Consider the following 20851-nt stretch of genomic DNA (forward strand, 5'->3'; position numbering starts at 1 on the left):
TACAAACTTTAAGTTTTAAACCAGAACTCGTTATTTGAGACATATTTCAATATATTTTTGTATAGTCACTCATTTAACTAATATTTTTTGTACTGTCATAAAACTTATAATGAGTTTCGAACTGTCTGATACATTTAAATATTTTAGTACTGTCAAATATCTAGTACTATTTTAGTAGTCAGATAACTAGTAATATTTTAGTACTGTCAGATAACTAGTAATATTTTAGTACTGTCAGATAACTAGTAATATTTTAGTACTGTCAGATAACTAGTAATATTTTAGTAGTCAGATAACTAGTGATATTTTAGTACTGTCAGATAACTAGTAATATTTTAGTACTGTCAGATAACTAGTAATATTTTAGTACTGTCAGATAACTAGTAATATTTTAGTACTGTCAGATAACTAGTGATATTTTAGTACTGTCAGATAACTAGTAATATTTTAGTACTGTCAGATAACTAGTAATATTTTAGTAGTCAGATAACTAGTGATATTTTAGTACTGTCAGATAACTAGTAATATTTTAGTACTGTCAGATAACTAGTAATATTTTAGTACTGTCAGATAACTAGTGATATTTTAGTACTGTCAGATAACGTAATATTTTAGTAGTCAGATAACTAGTAATATTTTAGTACTGTCAGATAACTAGTAATATTTTAGTAGTCAGATAACTAGTAATATTTTAGTAGTCAGATAACTAGTGATATTTTAGTACTGTCAGATAACGTAATATTTTAGTAGTCAGATAACTAGTAATATTTTTGCACTGTCAGATAACTAGTAATATTTTAGTACTGTCAGATAACGTAATATTTTAGTAGTGTCAGATAACTAGTAATATTTTAGTACTGTCAGATAACTAGTAATATTTTAGTACTGTCAGATAACTAGTAATATTTTAGTACTGTCAGATAACTAGTAATATTTTAGTACTGTCAGATAACTAGTAATATTTTAGTACTGTCAGATAACTAGTAATATTTTAGTACTGTCAGATAACTAGCAATATTTTAGTACTGTCAGATAACTAGTAATATTTTAGTACTGTCAGATAACTAGTAATATTTTAGTAGTCAGATAACTAGTAATATTTTAGTAGTCAGATAACTAGTGATATTTTAGTACTGTCAGATAACTAGTAATATTTTAGTACTGTCAGATAACTAGTAATATTTTAGTACTGTCAGATAACTAGTAATATTTTAGTAGTCAGATAACTAGTAATATTTTAGTACTGTCAGATAACGTAATATTTTAGTACTGTCAGATAACTAGTAATATTTTAGTACTGTCAGATAACTAGTAATATTTTAGTACTGTCAGATAACTAGTAATATTTTAGTAGTCAGATAACTAGTAATATTTTAGTAGTCAGATAACTAGTGATATTTTAGTACTGTCAGATAACTAGTAATATTTTAGTAGTCAGATAACTAGTAATATTTTAGTAGTCAGATAACTAGTGATATTTTAGTACTGTCAGATAACTAGTAATATTTTAGTAGTGTCAGATAACTAGTAATATTTTAGTAGTCAGATAACTAGTAATATTTTAGTAGTCAGATAACTAGTAATATTTTAGTACTGTCAGATAACTAGTAATATTTTAGTACTGTCAGATAACTAGTAATATTTTAGTAGTCAGATAATGTAATATTTTAGTACTGTCAGATAACTAGTAATATTTTAGTAGTCAGATAACTAGTAATATTTTAGTACTGTCAGATAACTAGTAATATTTTAGTACTGTCAGATAACTAGTAATATTTTAGTACTGTCAGATAACTAGTAATATTTTAGTACTGTCAGATAACTAGTAATATTTTAGTAGTCAGATAACTAGTGATATTTTAGTACTGTCAGATAACTAGTAATATTTTAGTAGTCAGATAACTAGTGATATTTTAGTACTGTCAGATAACTAGTAATATTTTAGTAGTGTCAGATAACTAGTAATATTTTAGTAGTCAGATAACTAGTAATATTTTAGTAGTCAGATAACTAGTAATATTTTAGTACTGTCAGATAACTAGTAATATTTTAGTAGTCAGATAACTAGTAATATTTTAGTAGTCAGATAACGTAATATTTTAGTACTGTCAGATAACTAGTAATATTTTAGTAGTCAGATAACTAGTAATATTTTAGTACTGTCAGATAACTAGTAATATTTTAGTACTGTCAGATAACTAGTAATATTTTAGTACTGTAACTAGTAATATTTTAGTAGTCAGATAACTAGTAATATTTTAGTACTGTAACTAGTAATATTTTAGTAGTCAGATAACTAGTAATATTTTAGTAGTCAGATAACTAGTAATATTTTAGTACTGTCAGATAACTAGTAATATTTTAGTAGTCAGATAACTAGTAATATTTTAGTACTGTAACTAGTAATATTTTAGTAGTCAGATAACTAGTAATATTTTAGTACTGTCAGATAACTAGTAATATTTTAGTACTGTCAGATAACTAGTAATATTTTAGTACTGTCAGATAACTAGTAATATTTTAGTACTGTCAGATAACGTAATATTTTAGTACTGTCAGATAACTAGTGTATTTTAGTACTGTCAGATAACTAGTGATATTTTAGTACTGTCAGATAACTAGTGATATTTTAGTACTGTCAGATAACTAGTAATATTTTAGTAGTCAGATAACTAGTAATATTTTAGTACTGTCAGATAACTAGTAATATTTTAGTAGTCAGATAACTAATAATATTTTAGTACTGTCAGTGTCAGATAACTAGTAATATTTTAGTACTGTCAGTGTCAGATAACTAGTAATATTTTAGTACTGTCAGTGTCAGATAACTAGTAATATTTTAGTACTGTCAGTGTCAGATAACTAGTAATATTTTAGTACTGTCAGATAACTAGTGATATTTTAGTACTGTCAGATAACTAGTAATATTTTAGTAGTCAGATAACTAGTAATATTTTAGTACTGTCAGATAACTAGTAATATTTTAGTAGTCAGATAACTAGTAATATTTTAGTACTGTCAGTGTCAGATAACTAGTGATATTTTAGTACTGTCAGATAACTAGTGATATTTTAGTACTGTCAGATAACGTAATATTTTAGTACTGTCAGATAACTAGTAATATTTTAGTATTGTCAGATAACTAGTAATATTTTAGTAGTCAGATAACTAGTAATATTTTAGTACTGTCAGTGTCAGATAACTAGTAATATTTTAGTACTGTCAGATAACTAGTAATATTTTAGTAGTCAGATAACTAGTAATATTTTAGTAGTCAGATAACTAGTAATATTTTAGTACTGTCAGTGTCAGATAACTAGTAATATTTTAGTAGTCAGATAACTAGTAATATTTTAGTACTGTCAGATAACTAGTAATATTTTAGTACTGTCAGATAACTAGTAATATTTTAGTAGTCAGATAACTAGTAATATTTTAGTACTGTCAGATAACTAGTAATATTTTAGTAGTCAGATAACTAGTAATATTTTAGTACTGTCAGTGTCAGATAACTAGTAATATTTTAGTAGTCAGATAACTAGTAATATTTTAGTACTGTCAGATAACTAGTAATATTTTAGTACTGTCAGATAACTAGTAATATTTTAGTAGTCAGATAACTAGTAATATTTTAGTACTGTCAGATAACTAGTAATATTTTAGTACTGTCAGATTACTAGTAATATTTTAGTACTGTCAGATAACTAGTAATATTTTAGTAGTCAGATAACTAGTAATATTTTAGTACTGTCAGATAACTAGTAATATTTTAGTACTGTCAGATAACTAGTAATATTTTAGTAGTCAGATAACTAGTAATATTTTAGTACTGTCAGATAACTAGTAATATTTTAGTACTGTCAGATAACTAGTAATATTTTAGTACTGTCAGATAACTAGTAATATTTTAGTACTGTCAGATAACTAGTAATATTTTAGTAGTCAGATAACTAGTAATATTTTAGTACTGTCAGATAACGTAATATTTTAGTACTGTCAGATAACTAGTAATATTTTAGTACTGTCAGATAACTAGTAATATTTTAGTACTGTCAGATAACTAGTAATATTTTAGTAGTCAGATAACTAGTGATATTTTAGTAGTCAGATAACTAGTAATATTTTAGTAGTCACATAACTAGTAATATTTTAGTACTGTCAGATAACTAGTAATATTTTAGTACTGTCAGATAACTAGTGATATTTTAGTAGTCAGATAACTAGTAATATTTTAGTAGTCAGATAACTAGTAATATTTTAGTACTGTCAGTGTCAGATAACTAGTAATATTTTAGTACTGTCAGATAACTAGTGATATTTTAGTACTGTCAGATAACTAGTGATATTTTAGTAGTCAGATAACTAGTAATATTTTAGTAGTCAGATAACTAGTAATATTTTAGTACTGTCAGTGTCAGATAACTAGTAATATTTTAGTACTGTCAGATAACTAGTGATATTTTAGTACTGTCAGATAACTAGTAATATTTTAGTAGTCAGATAACTAGTAATATTTTAGTACTGTCAGTGTCAGATAACTAGTAATATTTTAGTACTGTCAGATAACTAGTGATATTTTAGTACTGTCAGATAACTAGTAATATTTTAGTACTGTCAGATAACTAGTAATATTTTAGTACTGTCAGATAACTAGTAATATTTTAGTAGTCAGATAACTAGTAATATTTTAGTACTGTCAGATAACTAGTAATATTTTAGTACTGTCAGATAACGTAATATTTTAGTAGTCAGATAACTAGTAATATTTTAGTACTGTCAGTGTCAGATAACTAGTAATATTTTAGTACTGTCAGATAACTAGTAATATTTTAGTACTGTCAGATAACTAGTAATATTTTAGTACTGTCAGATTACTAGTAATATTTTAGTAGTCAGATAACTAGTAATATTTTAGTACTGTCAGATAACGTAATATTTTAGTAGTCAGATTACTAGTAATATTTTAGTACTGTCAGATTACTAGTAATATTTTAGTAGTCAGATAACTAGTAATATTTTAGTACTGTCAGATAACTAGTAATATTTTAGTACTGTCAGATAACTAGTAATATTTTAGTACTGTCAGATAACTAGTAATATTTTAGTAGTCAGATAACTAGTAATATTTTAGTACTGTCAGATAACTAGTAATATTTTAGTAGTGTCAGATAACTAGTAATATTTTAGTACTGTCAGATAACTAGTAATATTTTAGTAGTCAGATAACTAGTAATATTTTAGTACTGTCAGATAACTAGTAATATTTTAGTACTGTCAGATAACTAGTAATATTTTAGTACTGTCAGATAACTAGTAATATTTTAGTAGTCAGATAACTAGTAATATTTTAGTACTGTCAGATAACTAGTAATATTTTAGTACTGTCAGTGTCAGATAACTAGTAATATTTTAGTAGTCAGATAACTAGTAATATTTTAGTACTGTCAGATAACTAGTAATATTTTAGTACTGTCAGATTACTAGTAATATTTTAGTAGTCAGATAACTAGTAATATTTTAGTACTGTCAGATAACGTAATATTTTAGTAGTCAGATTACTAGTAATATTTTAGTACTGTCAGATAACGTAATATTTTAGTAGTCAGATTACTAGTAATATTTTAGTACTGTCAGATTACTAGTAATATTTTAGTACTGTCAGTGTCAGATAACTAGTAATATTTTAGTAGTCAGATAACTAGTAATATTTTAGTAGTCAGATAACTAGTAATATTTTAGTAGTCAGATTACTAGTAATATTTTAGTACTGTCAGATAACTAGTAATATTTTAGTACTGTCAGTGTCAGATAACTAGTAATATTTTAGTACTGTCAGATAACTAGTGATATTTTAGTAGTCAGATAACTAGTAATATTTTAGTAGTCAGATAACTAGTAATATTTTAGTACTGTCAGATAACTAGTAATATTTTAGTACTGTCAGATAACTAGTAATATTTTAGTAGTCAGATAACTAGTAATATTTTAGTACTGTCAGATAACTAGTAATATTTTAGTACTGTCAGATAACTAGTAATATTTTAGTAGTGTCAGATAACTAGTAATATTTTAGTACTGTCAGATAACTAGTGATATTTTAGTACTGTCAGATTACTAGTAATATTTTAGTACTGTCAGATAACTAGTAATATTTTAGTACTGTCAGATAACTAGTAATATTTTAGTACTGTCAGATAACTAGTAATATTTTAGTACTGTCAGATTACTAGTAATATTTTAGTAGTCAGATAACTAGTAATATTTTAGTAGTGTCAGATAACTAGTAATATTTTAGTACTGTCAGATAACTAGTAATATTTTAGTAGTCAGATAACTAGTAATATTTTAGTACTGTCAGATAACTAGTAATATTTTAGTAGTCAGATAACTAGTAATATTTTAGTAGTCAGATAACTAGTAATATTTTAGTACTGTCAGATAACTAGTAATATTTTAGTAGTCAGATTACTAGTAATATTTTAGTACTGTCAGATAACTAGTAATATTTTAGTACTGTCAAATAACTAGTACTATTTCAATGGTCAGATAACTAGTAATATTTTAGTAGTCAGATAACGTAATATTTTAGTAGTCAGATAACTAGTAATATTTTAGTAGTCAGATAACTAGTGATATTTTAGTACTGTCAGTGTCAGATAACTAGTAATATTTTAGTAGTCAGATAACTAGTAATATTTTAGTAGTCAGATTACTAGTAATATTTTAGTACTGTCAGATAACTAGTAATATTTTAGTACTGTCAAATAACTAGTACTATTTCAATGGTCAGATAACTAGTAATATTTTAGTACTGTCAGATAACGTAATATTTCAGTACTGTCAGATAACCAGTAATATTTTAGTACTGCCACTAGTTATTTTAGTACTGTCAGATAACTAACATTTCTGTTCTGTCAGATACACTGTGATTTATTTCTCGTGTATATTTGAATTTGTAGATTATATAATGTACTCTGTACAACACTGACAACTGGTTTGATCAATTTTACGATGTTATCAGGTTTCTCCTGATCAATACTCCTGCTTTTACCGGATATACTCTATGTACACAGATAATAATCAGTATTTCACAGTAAGTAATACGATATTCAATACTCTACATGTCTGTCTGTCCAATCTGGCTATGAGGGTACTCTGACTTACTTTCAATTCATGATCACATTATAGTGAATTTTGAATACGATGTAGTATCCCTCTCCCTCCTCCTCCTCTCTCCTCTCCGTCCCTCTCCTGCCCCTCACCAGCCCTGAGTAATCATGAAATAACAACTTTTCAAATTTCCGATAAACACACCACTCGCCTATTGACTTGTATTGACAAGGCCCCTGAGGTCACTCTTTTTGTTCTTAGCTGAATGTAGGAAAGTATTAGGGGATGAATATCTTTTTTTTTAGTAAACTCTGATTACAGAAGAGAGCATTTGAAAACAACAACTCAAACACTGTTAGAGATATAAATATTATATCAGCTATACTGTGGAAACCAGGCTCTCAGGAAACTAAGATAGACTCAAACTAAAACTGTTGTAGTCTAGTTCCATGGTGGACAGTATACACACTTTTATCATCTGTCAAACTAGACTAAAACTGTTGTTGGTACATGTGGTAAATTATGTGAGTGGATGATAGCAGAGCCTTGGTTAATGAATATACAACACAAACTTCAAAGTAGTTAAGTACAATGTACAATGTACAATGTAGTTGATTCTATTTGCTAAAATGCAAGTCAATCAGTGTAGTGCTTTTGGAGAAGTCGTCATTTTTAAAGTTTCATAAAATCCAATATGGCCGCCATAGCGGTCAACTGATTGCAACGCTAAAACTATTGTCATTGAGTGTGGTAGATTACACAACTGGATGCCAATGATAGTTGTGCATTGACTTCTTTGATATTACTGGCACTGGTATAATTATGTTATTCTCCAATATTTATAGAAAATACTCGTGACCTACAATATAAGGGTTGACACTACTCGTCTAGCGACTCATCATGACAAAGACCCCTTAGGTCACTCATATTTTCCTTGGCTGAACGAAGACAAATATTGGAAAACAACATCTAAATCCTATATGTCTGTTCAATACATGTAGCTTCTATCAATAGCATGTCACGACAATCCCATGAGTTTCTGTCTATCTCAGTTAAAAGTTTTATTTCTGCTGTCATGCGTCACTGAAACGTTCCTGCTACAAATACAACTGACCAGAAGGAGATAACAAGCAAAAATAAAAAATAATTCAAGGTGACAATGAAATTTGTAGGAATCATCATCTACACCTCAATAGGGTATAATTAAGACTAACTACGTCTATTAATAATAATGCCACCCCCATTAGATGTCTACATAAATGTAACCATGACAACTGAGACAAAAATGTACACAGAATGCAGTGGCAAATGTGGTGACTTAGCTGGTGGTCTTGTTATAATTTTATAAAGCCATTGTGATAATATATGGCTTCTGATTAGACCAAATAAAGAAAAGTTGTTTGGTTACGGTTACCCGACCCCTACCAAGTTTTTCACGCGGATCTTTTCATGTATTCGATAAAAATAGTAATAAAATCACAAAAATCGTGAAGTCTCGCAAGAAATAGTAGGTGCGGAAACTGACATCAACTTAAAAAGACAATACAAAACTACATGTATTCTTCCAATCTGTAATGGCTGTGCATCTGATAGGAAGAAATAAATAACACAGAGACCATTTGAAAAACAATGGAAAACCTGAATTAGACACTCACACATGAAAAAAAATAAAAAAATAAAAAAATCTACCTACCCCACATATTTTAAAATTGAGCGTAATTGGAACCACATAATTTTTTTTATTAGGCCTTAGAACTGGTTAATGACAGTAATTATATTAGTCTACACCTACATGTACACACATACAAAAAAATGTATATTACTGCCCATATTTTCATCTTCTCTGCTAGTCCTATACACAATGCATATCTCCCAGAGTACCTGTCTGCAAACAAATGGCTTTACATTTTGTATTTATACTGATACAAGATTACATGATGTTTATACCCTATATATCCAAGGTTGACAGATTTACAAAATATGACTATATTCATCACTGGCACCTGGAAAAGTACACTGTCCTTTAGCTACTACACACAGATTAACTTATCATAGATCAATATTGGATTTTCAGCAAACCTTCAATGTGAAGGACTGTGGCCTTGTTGGTTTGTGTGCATATGAATGTTATGTATCAGCATCCAATCAGTGGTACAACTGCTGACATCAGACCATGGATGAACGGAACCTGTTACAAACAGGGAAAGTACACAATTGAATTGGATTAATAACATTTGGCTCATGACGGAAGTATACAGACTTGTATTACACACCATGGTTTGATAAGAACATTTTTATGTTCCGTTTGTCCACAGTCTGATGTCTGAAGTTGTATACTGTGTTAGGTGGGCTCATATGCAGAACACCTAAGGGTAGTTCAGATCTTTCAAATGTGCGCTACATGTATATCACATTATCCAGACAACTTAAAGAGATAATTGAACTATAAAATAAATTTCAAATACACCAAAAAATACACTTAAAATAAAAACATTTTGTTCAAAAATTTGGGCGAGGAAAAAAGATGTTGTCCATACTTTACAATTGTAAAATTGTTTTCACCAGTAAACGATAACAAAGTATTCATTTGTGTACAATATGTTGACTGTGGATGACCATGTGTATTTATAAGGTGAAGGTCATTTAGGGACAGAGGTCAAAGGTTATCTGCTGTATCTACAGGGTTGTAACTAAATATAGTAACACAGCCATACATTTGTATCTTGGTGAGAAATAAACAAACCAATCATTATTAATCTGTCTTACTAATATAATAGTCTGGATGCCCACATGGTCTCTAACTAAACCACATCTGGTCAAAGTCCCTCAATCAGCACAAAAAGTTGTTCATCCATCAGTGAACCCCAACTGTTACAGTGACATAAAACAGTGTATAAGTAGCATCCTGAACTGACAAATATACCATATTTGGACATTACATAACTACCCCAATAAACACTACATGTAACTTTATGAGGGACCAAGTTCTTGGTTAGAATTGTGTGATTGTTAACAAAGACATGATGTTAATGACAGTGTGGGTGGCTGTGGATGAATGTTAAATTGCACCTCAGGACTTCTAAAGTAACGACTTTGACTATACTGTGAGTGGAGGTATAAATTGTAACAATACTGGGAACTAGACTACTAATACATCAACCAGTATTTGAATATTGCATATATATTCCTTAATTAAAAAATAGTGCTAATGACGTACCACAACTAAAAATATTTACCCACATGCTGGTACATGCTAGGTATAGATGTTAATTTGCTGAATGATTATCCAGTTGCCTATCCAGCCCTTTTGTTATCTTTGCAAGATACATCTTCAAATGGCTGTTGCTATGGGCATAGTCTTATTGCTAGGAATATTTGCATACATTTTTTAATGTTTACTCACTTGCTTACCAGATGATGGAATTTTAGCAAAATACATGTATATGGGCATTTGGTTGTTGCTAAGGGCATGGTCATTGTTGCTAGGGCCAATTGTGTCAACATATTTTGAACAAAATCTGCATATAGTACTTCTTAAAACATCTCACTAAATTTCAGTCTCATTGACCAAGTACTTTTTGAGATATAAGTTTTTCATGTTTACACCTAATTTGCATATTGCTGATGAGATCATTGATATATATAGACACCCCTAAATGCATCTCCATTACATTTCAACCCAATCTGCTCAGTAGTATTGTTGCGACATCCTGTTTTAATTCATGCTTTGTACTGTCATAAGAAGTTACAATTTTCATCATTTTTGACAGTGCGAAACTACACACAGTTAGAATTTCTGGTAACATCTATAATTGAAGATTTGTTAAAACTATCCAGATATAATTTGTGTCATTATACAGTTGTCAAAAGTTAGGAGAGTCATAATTTTTTATAACTGTCATTAAAATTCCAGTTTTACATTTTGTAAATCTTGTCTGATTTAATCTCCTATCAGTATTACAGCTTTTATGAGAATCAATAGTGTACAGTAAAATCAATATTGTATCCTGTCCGCCAGACATCAAATACACAAAATAAGGTCCACTAGTAATAATTTATGTTAACAGAAGTACTGTTCTGCTATTCAAATCTAATTATAATAATAATAATAATAATAATAATAACATTTATAGAGCGTCAGTGTAACAAATAGGGTTTGCTCAGAGGCGCTGAACAAAACTAAAAAGGTGAAAGGAATACATACTGAAAAGGGATAAAAGTTAAAAACGTTCAAAGTCCCACAAGTTCAAAGTTCATAGATAAAAGTAGCAACTAATGAAACAAATTAAAACTAGGCATACGCCTTCTAAAAAAAGATGAGTCTTCAGTTTTATGACTCATTAACATTGCAGACTGTTCATGGACTCACATCTTGCACTGTATACCTAAATGTCAAATTTAAATTACAGTCCTTCATACATGATCTAATGCACAACGCAAGGTCCATTTTTAATAATTTATGTTAATAGAAGTGGTGTGCATCAATCTAAATAGAATATTCATGGCCTCACATCTTGCACTGTATACCTAAATGCCTCATATTCAAATTTAAATTACAGTCCTCCATACACATATGATACATCTAATGCACAATGCAAGGCCCATTTTTAATAATTTATGTTAATTGAAGTGGTGTACATCAATCTAAGTAGAATATTCATGGACCCACATCTTGAACTGTATACCTAAATGCCTCATATTCAAATTTAAATTACAGTCCTCCATACACATATGATACATCTAATGCACAATGCAAGGCCCATTTTTAATAATTTATGTTAATTGAAGTGGTGTACATCAATCTAAGTAGAATATTCATGGACCCACACCTTGAACTGTATACCTAAATGCCTCATATTCAAATTTAAATTACAGTCCTCCAAACATCTAATGCACAATGCAAGGCCCATTTTTAATCATTTATGTTAATAGAAGTGGTATGTATATTTATGGACCCACATCTTGCACTGTATACCTAAATGTCTCATATTCAAATTTAAATTACAGTCTTCCACATCTAATGCACAACGCAAGGCCCATTTTTGATAATTTATGTTAATAGAAGTGGTGTACATCAATCTAAGTAGAATATTCATGGACCCACATCTTGCACTGTAGGTCTACATTTGTAAATGCATCATATTCAAATTTGAATTTGAAATTCCCTTGTACTAGTTTTATCATAAATACACACATTTAATACTTAGTAGTAGTAGTAGTAGTGCATATACGTTTAGTGTATACTAAAAATGTTCATCAGCTTGGTAGATCATATGATTTATAAAGGTTACAACACATAAATTTCAAAGTTTTTAGCATTGAGGTCTGTTACATGTAGTGTTATTTTAATTTGTGGTTCTCTATAGTCCTGGTCCCACCTGAATTGATTGAAAGCTGATTCAAACCGAGTCAATTCAGTTACATCGCTTTGAAATGAGTTTCACTTCTGCTCTTGCATTGGTTCAAAACTGATTTGAATTTACTACGATTTACCACCTCAGGTGGTTTCGAACCAATTTAACTATATCAGTTCAAATCTCTTTTCGCGCATGTGTGGACAGGAGAACGGACTTCGGTTCGAAATATACATCTATTAAAATTCAAATCCCACTTTTCGGGACAAGGCTTTAATACAAAATGTATACATGAATGAATGTTCATGGACTCTGGGTTCATTTCTACTCACAGAGCCAAAACGTTTCTTGGAAGTTAGTCCCAAATTTTCGCTGACATCTCGTCAGCATCATCATGGGGGCAGACTACAAGATGTACATGTGTAAAATTGATGTGTTATTCTCACAAAAGTTGACGTAATTTGATCATTTTGGTTCAAAAATTAAAAAAATGTTCATCTAACTGCAATGATATACTTGCAAGCATTTTACAACAATGTATGTCAGTCATCAACTGATACAATACCTAAACTTTTCTCTCCCTTGGTCATTTATTACATCACTTTTGTTGTCGGAAGCAGAATTACTGTCGCCTTTAAGCATGTACACTGTACTAAGCTCTGATGATTTTACTTTTAGCAAGTTTCTTAGGCAAATAAAATCAACATTTTGAAGATTGCCGACTTCTCAATCCTACAAATATACAGGAATTTTTTTTATCAGAGTACTGTTACAACGATTCTGAGGGGTCAAAGGTCAAGGTACAATTAGGATTATGGTGTTAAAAACAGTTATCTGACTGGTGCTATAAAAAAGATTGGTTGAGAAACAAAGAATAATCCTCTAACTATAAGTAATCCTTGTGACTCCACTGATAAGATAACACTAATGCCATAAAGGGATAACCCAGGATTGAAACATAACCCTTGCAATGTCCTTTTAGAAGAGCATGTAGGTGTGACACTTGCCACTGTTATCAACAACACATTTCAATCAATAAATCTGTTCTATACTGTAGCTCATCCCACACACAATTATTTTCCTACCATTTTACTTTTGAACCAAAACTATCAAATTACGTCATTTTTTGTGAGAATAACACATCAATTTTACACCCATACTACATTTTTTGTACTTGCAGTATACTATACTGTACATTATTAGCTGAAGTCAACCACTATCATCTTCTGAGTGTTTATACTGTAGTTTATTCAAAATTTTTCCCGCCATTTTTTTTAACTCAAATTATTAAATTTCATCAACTTTTGTGAGATAAACAGTTCAATTTTAGACCACATAACTGTTTTATACATTTCTGTAGATTCTCTTGTTTTCCCGCCATTTTTTTCAAACAAAATTAGTGAATTTCATCAACTTTTGTGAGAATATTAGGTCAAGTTTAGACACATATTACTTGCAGAAGACTGATGTCAACCACTACCATTACATCTTTAAAAAAATTGCCTTGTGTTCAGGAAATTTTATGTTATATCATAAATCACATTTCATTCAACACCACTTTGGGTTATACATGTAGGGTGTGCTCTTTAAATAGAGCAAGGAGCTGTGGAAATCAAACATGTGCTCAACACATACCACAAAACTGACTGCAGTATGTCTGTCATCCAGGAATTCGTTTCGAGAGACCATCAACAAAAGTACTTTCAAAGAGTCACAGCAACAACATTTCACGCTACCAGTCACAAATTTGAATTTGTCTTTTGTAAAAATTTATGGCCTGGACAACAAATTGAATAATTGGTGTTAACTTTATACAGCAAGGTACAGGGGTCATTGTTCTTGTCACCCGACCTGTTGATGTGTTGTCATGTGGAACTACTTACATGTATATGTCTGGCAGTGTATGATTTGTGATTTAGACAAAGTACGTTTATTTGTTGATTTCAAAGGTACCAGTGTATATAGTCTCGACTTGAACAGTAATTTTTATCAAAATCTTAATATGACAGAACCCCATGACCCCGAGTGCAAGTGTGGCGTACTTGCACGAGTGCTTGCAGTGTTCTCTGCACCCGTAATTTCATGAACGTATCGAGGAAACACTGCACTGCAAGCACAAGTGCAAGTACCCATGAGTGTGTGCCCACACTGAAACTCACATGGCATGGGGGTCCTTATAATGTAGTATTTGTTTGATACAAACATTCACACACATATATTAATCTTTCGCAATTTATTGAGTTACAAACAAAGACTTGGCATATGTTGTTTCATGTTGATTTTTCAAGAAGGAAGTCATGATAAATTTGTTTTATGAATTAAAAATCCAAAATAAATAACCCAATTGTCATTCATACATGTATGGCTGCTTCAATTTCGAAATACTGTTTATAAATTCATACATTTATGTTTTATCAAAAATCCTTAAGTCAAGAACAATCTTCCAGTGCATTCAAAAATCATGTCATTGATTGAATAGTTTATTTGATTTGGCTAAATAATTGTTTGGTTCAGTTACCTGACCCCATCTAGCTTTTCACTGCCGACCCCAAACTTTTTTTTTAATGTATTCGAGAAAACATCAATGAAATCATGAAAATTGTAAAGATTTGCAAGAAATAGCATTCCTCCACTGCTGGAAGTAATTGCAAGGTTTGAAAGCCAACGACAAATCTCTAGGATGTTGCAGCTCCACTCACTGATAAATAACAGTTGTAAAACTACAAGAACCTGGGAATGAAACCTTGGCCTTTAATCTTTCTAAAACTCATCTCCTACCATATTTACAACCCATTTCAAATTACCATTCCCTGGCTCTGTTTGATACAATGTTGCAGAAACCAATCAGAAATTGCTACACATTTTGTCTTAGAAATGAAATGAACATTTAAATGTACTGCAACTAGATGCAGACACACGGGCACCAAAGTTCTGATGTCTGCATTTGATGTCTGTATGGTGACACGGCTAGATCCTTTCATTTTGACGAAATGCAGCAAAAAACTGTATCCATACAATCGCGCTATCTTACAGTGCAGCATGAGTGGTTTCTTACTGGTTTCTGTATGGTCGTATCAAATAGAGCCAGTGAACACTAACATGAAATTGGCTGTTCATATATGTAAATATACTTGTATCATACATGTATGTTAAGTTGTACCTTAAAGTAGGCATAAAAATCTTCATATATCAATGCCACATTATGTGTGTGTGTGTTTTCCCAACAATCCTTATGACATATAGGTATGATTTGAACCACAATTGTGCCCCAGTCAAACCAGCTGTATAACTGGGGACCTGGTAGGATAGAGCTCACAATGTGAATGCTTTAATCATATACACTACTTTGCTTATAGAGGCTGCAATGGTTTGTATGCTCCCCAGGGAGTTGAGGACTTGTAAGCGCTGTTGTGCCACCATTGATCCATGCCAAGTGTAATAATTGTGAGCGCCTTGGGATCTCGGGAGAAAAGGTGCATTACATATTCGCATCATCATCATCATTATCATTATTATTATTATATTTCATCTCATTTCAATGTCATTTGTCCCTTCAATTCATAACTATCATTGATGCATTTTAACGATCATTGCTGTATGTCTTTCTGTCACTTTCTATAGTGACTACAAATGCACATTAACATTCACTCAGTATCCAGTACTGTTTTTTTTATTCACTTGTATCCTATCTACTCATCAATGTCAATAAAAAACAAAACAACAAGTCAATGAAAATTTAGAATTTTATCCAGAAATATTTAGGGTCAGTTTTGCAAGCTGTCAAATTTAATATGTGGAATGTTTATATGTACGTGTACGTGTGTAGGAGTGTGTGTGTGTGTGTGTGTGTGTGTGTGTGTGTGTGTGTGTGTGTGTGTGTGTGTGTGTGTGTGTCTGTGTGTGTCTGTGTGTATGTATATGTATATGTATGTATGTATGTATGTATGTATGTATGTATGTATGTATGTATGTATGTATGTATGTATGGTCTTGAACCTACAAAATGTAATTTACTTTTTAGTTACAAAACTTCTCTGACTGCAATCTATTAACCCCGAGGGAATGGCATCCATCTAATAATGAGACTAATTAGGGAGTTAATTAGACCATTGCCAATAATTGTCATATACTTGTCAAAAGGCAGTGACACTTAGTGAAGTTGCTTTAATTCATTATCAAACACAGGTGTATAGACGTCATCATGTTTGTAATTTACATTTTAATATTTCGCTACTTTGAAGCCATCATATATTTTGATAACAATTCTATAAATTAGCATGCATTCTCATTAAAATGAAAAAGTACAGTCAAAGTCATTTCTTCCTAAAATTCTAGATGCTATCTATGGCTTCAACCTCTTTCAAACTCACAACTACTGTAGTCAAACGGATGTAGAACGACATTCTAGATGCTAAATTTTAAATTACCACCAATAGCTCATGAGTAATTAAAGTGGCCATATGGATGAGGATTGGGTATTTATTTTGGATTTTTAATTTATAAAACAATTTTATCATGGCTTCCTACTTAGAAAATCAATGTGAAATAACATTGACAAAGTCTGTAACTCAATACATTGCAAAAAGCTAAAAAATTGTGTAAAAAAATTTGTTTTTGTACGTACAATAACAAAGATTTTTACACATTATCAGCCTTTTGCAATTTATTGAGTTACAAACTAGAACCTAGCATATGTTGTTCCACATTAACTTTTTCAAGTAAAACATCATGATAAAGTTGTTTTATAAATTAAAAATCCAAAATAAATACCGAATCCTCATCCATATGACCACTTTAATCCAATAATTGGAGCCAAAATGACTTTATCACATTCTCACTGTAAACCTAGATATTTTAACTTCTACAAAATTTTGTGATTTTACAGACTTCAGTTAGTTCTCAAAGACTAATTTTCTCTAATTACCAGACTGGTACATTGTGTTCATGTACAAGAACACATTTCAGTCACTACTCATTTTTGCATTTTTGTTTTCCAGCGAAATTAGCGAAAATAAGTCTCTAGCGAAAATCTCCAGGTGTACAATACATTCAAAGTTGAAAGTGGTTTTATGAGTATTGACATTATATTGTTAGTCATAAAAAAAAATGTGTGGTTCTGATTAAATTCAATTTTAAAATAGGTAGGGTAGGTAGATTTTTTTTTTAATTTTTTTTTCTTCATATGTGAGTGTCTAGTTCAGGTAGTTTTCCATTCTTTTCCATATGGTCTCTGTATTATTGGTTTCTTCTCATCAGATGTACAGCCATTACAGATTGGAAGAACAGTTTTATATTGTCTTCTTCAGTTGAAGTCAGTTTCGGCATCCACTATTTCTTGCAAGACTTCACAATTTTCATGATTTATTTTTTTCTCTCGACTATGTAAAAAAAAGTTTTGGTTCGGCGTGAAAAACTAGGTGGGGTGGGGTCAGGTAACCGGAACCAAACGACTATTTTTATTTGGCCATATCAGAAACCTTCTGTTAAAAAAAGCCTGTCATTTTCAAACATCTACCACTGAGTAAAATTAGTTGCTACGAGTAGTTCAGAGTTTTTCTTGCACCAATTCTTTAAGGAGAGTTGAGGAAGTATAAAGGGTTGTTGTGCCACCACTGATCTGTGCCAGGAGTTGAATTGAATTGAATTGAATTGAAGCTTATTTCATCAGAAAATGAAAAAAAAAATATACAAGGCCATGAAAATAGAACTAATCAAAATCGAAGGACAAACATACACTCACATGTATAATAATACATTTGTCATTAGTAATAACTGGGAGCACCTTGAGCTATCAGGAGAAAAGATTATAAATTCATATCATTGTTGGTTAGTCCTAACAAAAAAATGTGTCGTTCTGATTACGCTCAATTTTAGAATAAGTGGGATAAGTCGATTTTTTATTTCATTATATATATACATTTTTTTTTCATGTGTGAGTGTCTAGTTCAGGTTTTCTATTGTTTTCCAAATGGTATCTGTGTTATTTATTTCTTCCTATCAGATGTACAGCCATTACAGATTGGAAGAATAGTTTTATATTGTCTTTTTAACTTCATGTCAGTTTTCCGCTACTATTTTCTACTATTTCTCGTGAGACTTTATAATTTTTGTGATTTTATTGAATACACAAGAAAAACGTTTAGTAACCGGAACCAAACAATTATTTTTTTTTAGGCCTAAGGAGAGTTCAGGAAGTACAAAGGGCTGGTGTGCCAGGAGTTGAATTAAATTGACTTGAAATTTATTCCACCAGAAAATGAAAATAAAATAAAAATATACATGGCCATGAAAAAAGTCCCTGAGGAACTAATCAAATTTGAAGGACCAAATATACAATATACCGATAGTAATATAACTGAGCACCTTGTCGAGCTCTCAGGAAAAAAGGTACATTTGTACATTCGGCAAAAAAAAATTTGTTTCTGGTCAGGACATTTTGACTAAAGTGGTGCGATGACACAAATTTTTTTTTATTCTTAACAACCCTGTCACTCAATCTATTACATGTATTTATGGCAGTTACTGTTACTTTTTATTTAGTACTTTACAGCAAGTCTTTAGGTGGGGTGGATGTCATTTCCTTGCTTATGACTGTCTCTGCAGTTGTCTTCACTGAAGTAGAAAGGGTTATTTTTGTGTTTCCCACTGGATCTGCAGACTGCATGGGCTGGACAAAAACGGAAAAAAAAGACCGATGTGAGGGTAGTAGGGGGGGGGGGGGGGCTACTCCCCTTATTTGAGTGTACATACATGTATATATGTGCATTTTCTAACCCTTTGGTCTAAAATGGGAGTCTATTTTTCGAGCTAAAAAGTCTAAAACAGGGTCCACTCTGCATTATGTTTTATTTTGCTTGGTCTAAAATGTGGTCAATTTTCATTTTAACCAAATCATATCTATCATTAATTGCCCCAAAATGTGGCTAACATAGACCCTCCACGTGGGTGGAGGGTCTATGCTCCTAAGGAAAATGTATTTAGGTCTAACTTTCATCTTATAAAAACCTGTAATGGTCTAAAATCAGGTATTGATTTTTTGATCAAAGTGGATCTAAAATGGGACCTAGCGTTTCCAGCACTGGCTACACACCCTTACAAGAGCTAGCCATTGGTACCGCCCCAGGGCTAAAACCCCATAATACATGATATTACAACTCTACTCACCTTGGGTCATTAAGTTTAAAGTCTGTACAGTATTTGATACCAGTACTACATAATTACAATGTACATTCATGGGTGAATAACCTGTTGTGTAATAATACTAATAGAAATATCCATCATAAAATATTACTTACAAGTGCTGCATGAAGTGTTTCCTAATTGGCCACCCAGTGGACAATATGTACTCTTGAAAACATCTCATTTGAAAAATCAACATGTACCTCTGATATCAAAAGCCTACTAATGGGAGGATGGGTAGGGAGGGGGGGGGACTGAGATGGTGGAGGGGGAGGTTATTAGATTTTTTTGACAAGAAACAAATATCAGTCCAATAACAATAATAAGTTAAAAAAACAAATGTGTACAGAAGAGGGGAACAAAGACCCTACTTAATTGGGGGGAGGAGGAAATGAATCAGAAGGGAGGGTAATACAACAAGTAACACTGAAGTAAAGCACTTTCTATATGTGCTACACTCATATATAGCATTCATATTACAGGTTACACTGAAGTAAAGCACTTTCTCTATGTGGTACATTTGTTTATAGCATTCATATCAAGTGTAAAAGTATACTGTTTCAATCGGTTTATTTACAAGCCTAGCATGTGTCCTTTCTAATGTGGTCAATAAGCTAATGAAACAGTGTACTTTTAAACTTGATATAGATGCTATAAATGATTGTGGTACATACAGAAAATGCTTTACTTAGGTGTTCGGGTTTGTAAATTGGGTTTGTAAAGACACAACTCCATGTGCCCAATTACAGTATCAGACAAACACCAGTTGTAAATGACAACAGATCTTGTGGGAATTGGTAAGTTTGAAAATAAACAACAAGAACTTCTTCTTTTTTTTGTGTGTGTGGGAAACTGGTCATTTGAGTTGCACCAAATACTTTCCTGCCATAACAATTAACAGTATACTCTAAACCTAGGTATTTTCACTACAAATAAATTTGGTGATTTTACAGTTTTCAGCTAGTTTTCAAAGACTAATTATTACTAATTATCAGACTGGTACACTATATTCATCATGTACAAGAAGGCATTTTAGTCACTTCTTAATTTTGCGTTTTTGTTTTCTAGAAAAATTAGTGGAAATAAAGTCTTTTGTGAAAATTTCCCCGTTTACAGTACGCTTATTAACATCTAGCTATCGTTCAATTCTAGGTCATCACATAAGTAGTAATTACCAATGGCACCATACAGATTACATAATGATCATT

The 20851-nt window shown here is 31.1% G+C and overlaps 1 protein-coding gene across 1 annotated transcript in view; it reads right to left on the bottom strand.

Moving 5' to 3' along the window:
- LOC144440087 (serine/threonine-protein kinase SIK3-like) overlaps positions 1-20851 on the bottom strand; it is a 72355-nt gene that overhangs the window by 46586 nt on the left and 4918 nt on the right. The window lies entirely within an intron of this gene.

This window comes from Glandiceps talaboti, chromosome 9, assembly GCF_964340395.1.
Source record: "Glandiceps talaboti chromosome 9, keGlaTala1.1, whole genome shotgun sequence".
Lineage (NCBI taxonomy): Eukaryota > Metazoa > Hemichordata > Enteropneusta > Spengelidae > Glandiceps > Glandiceps talaboti.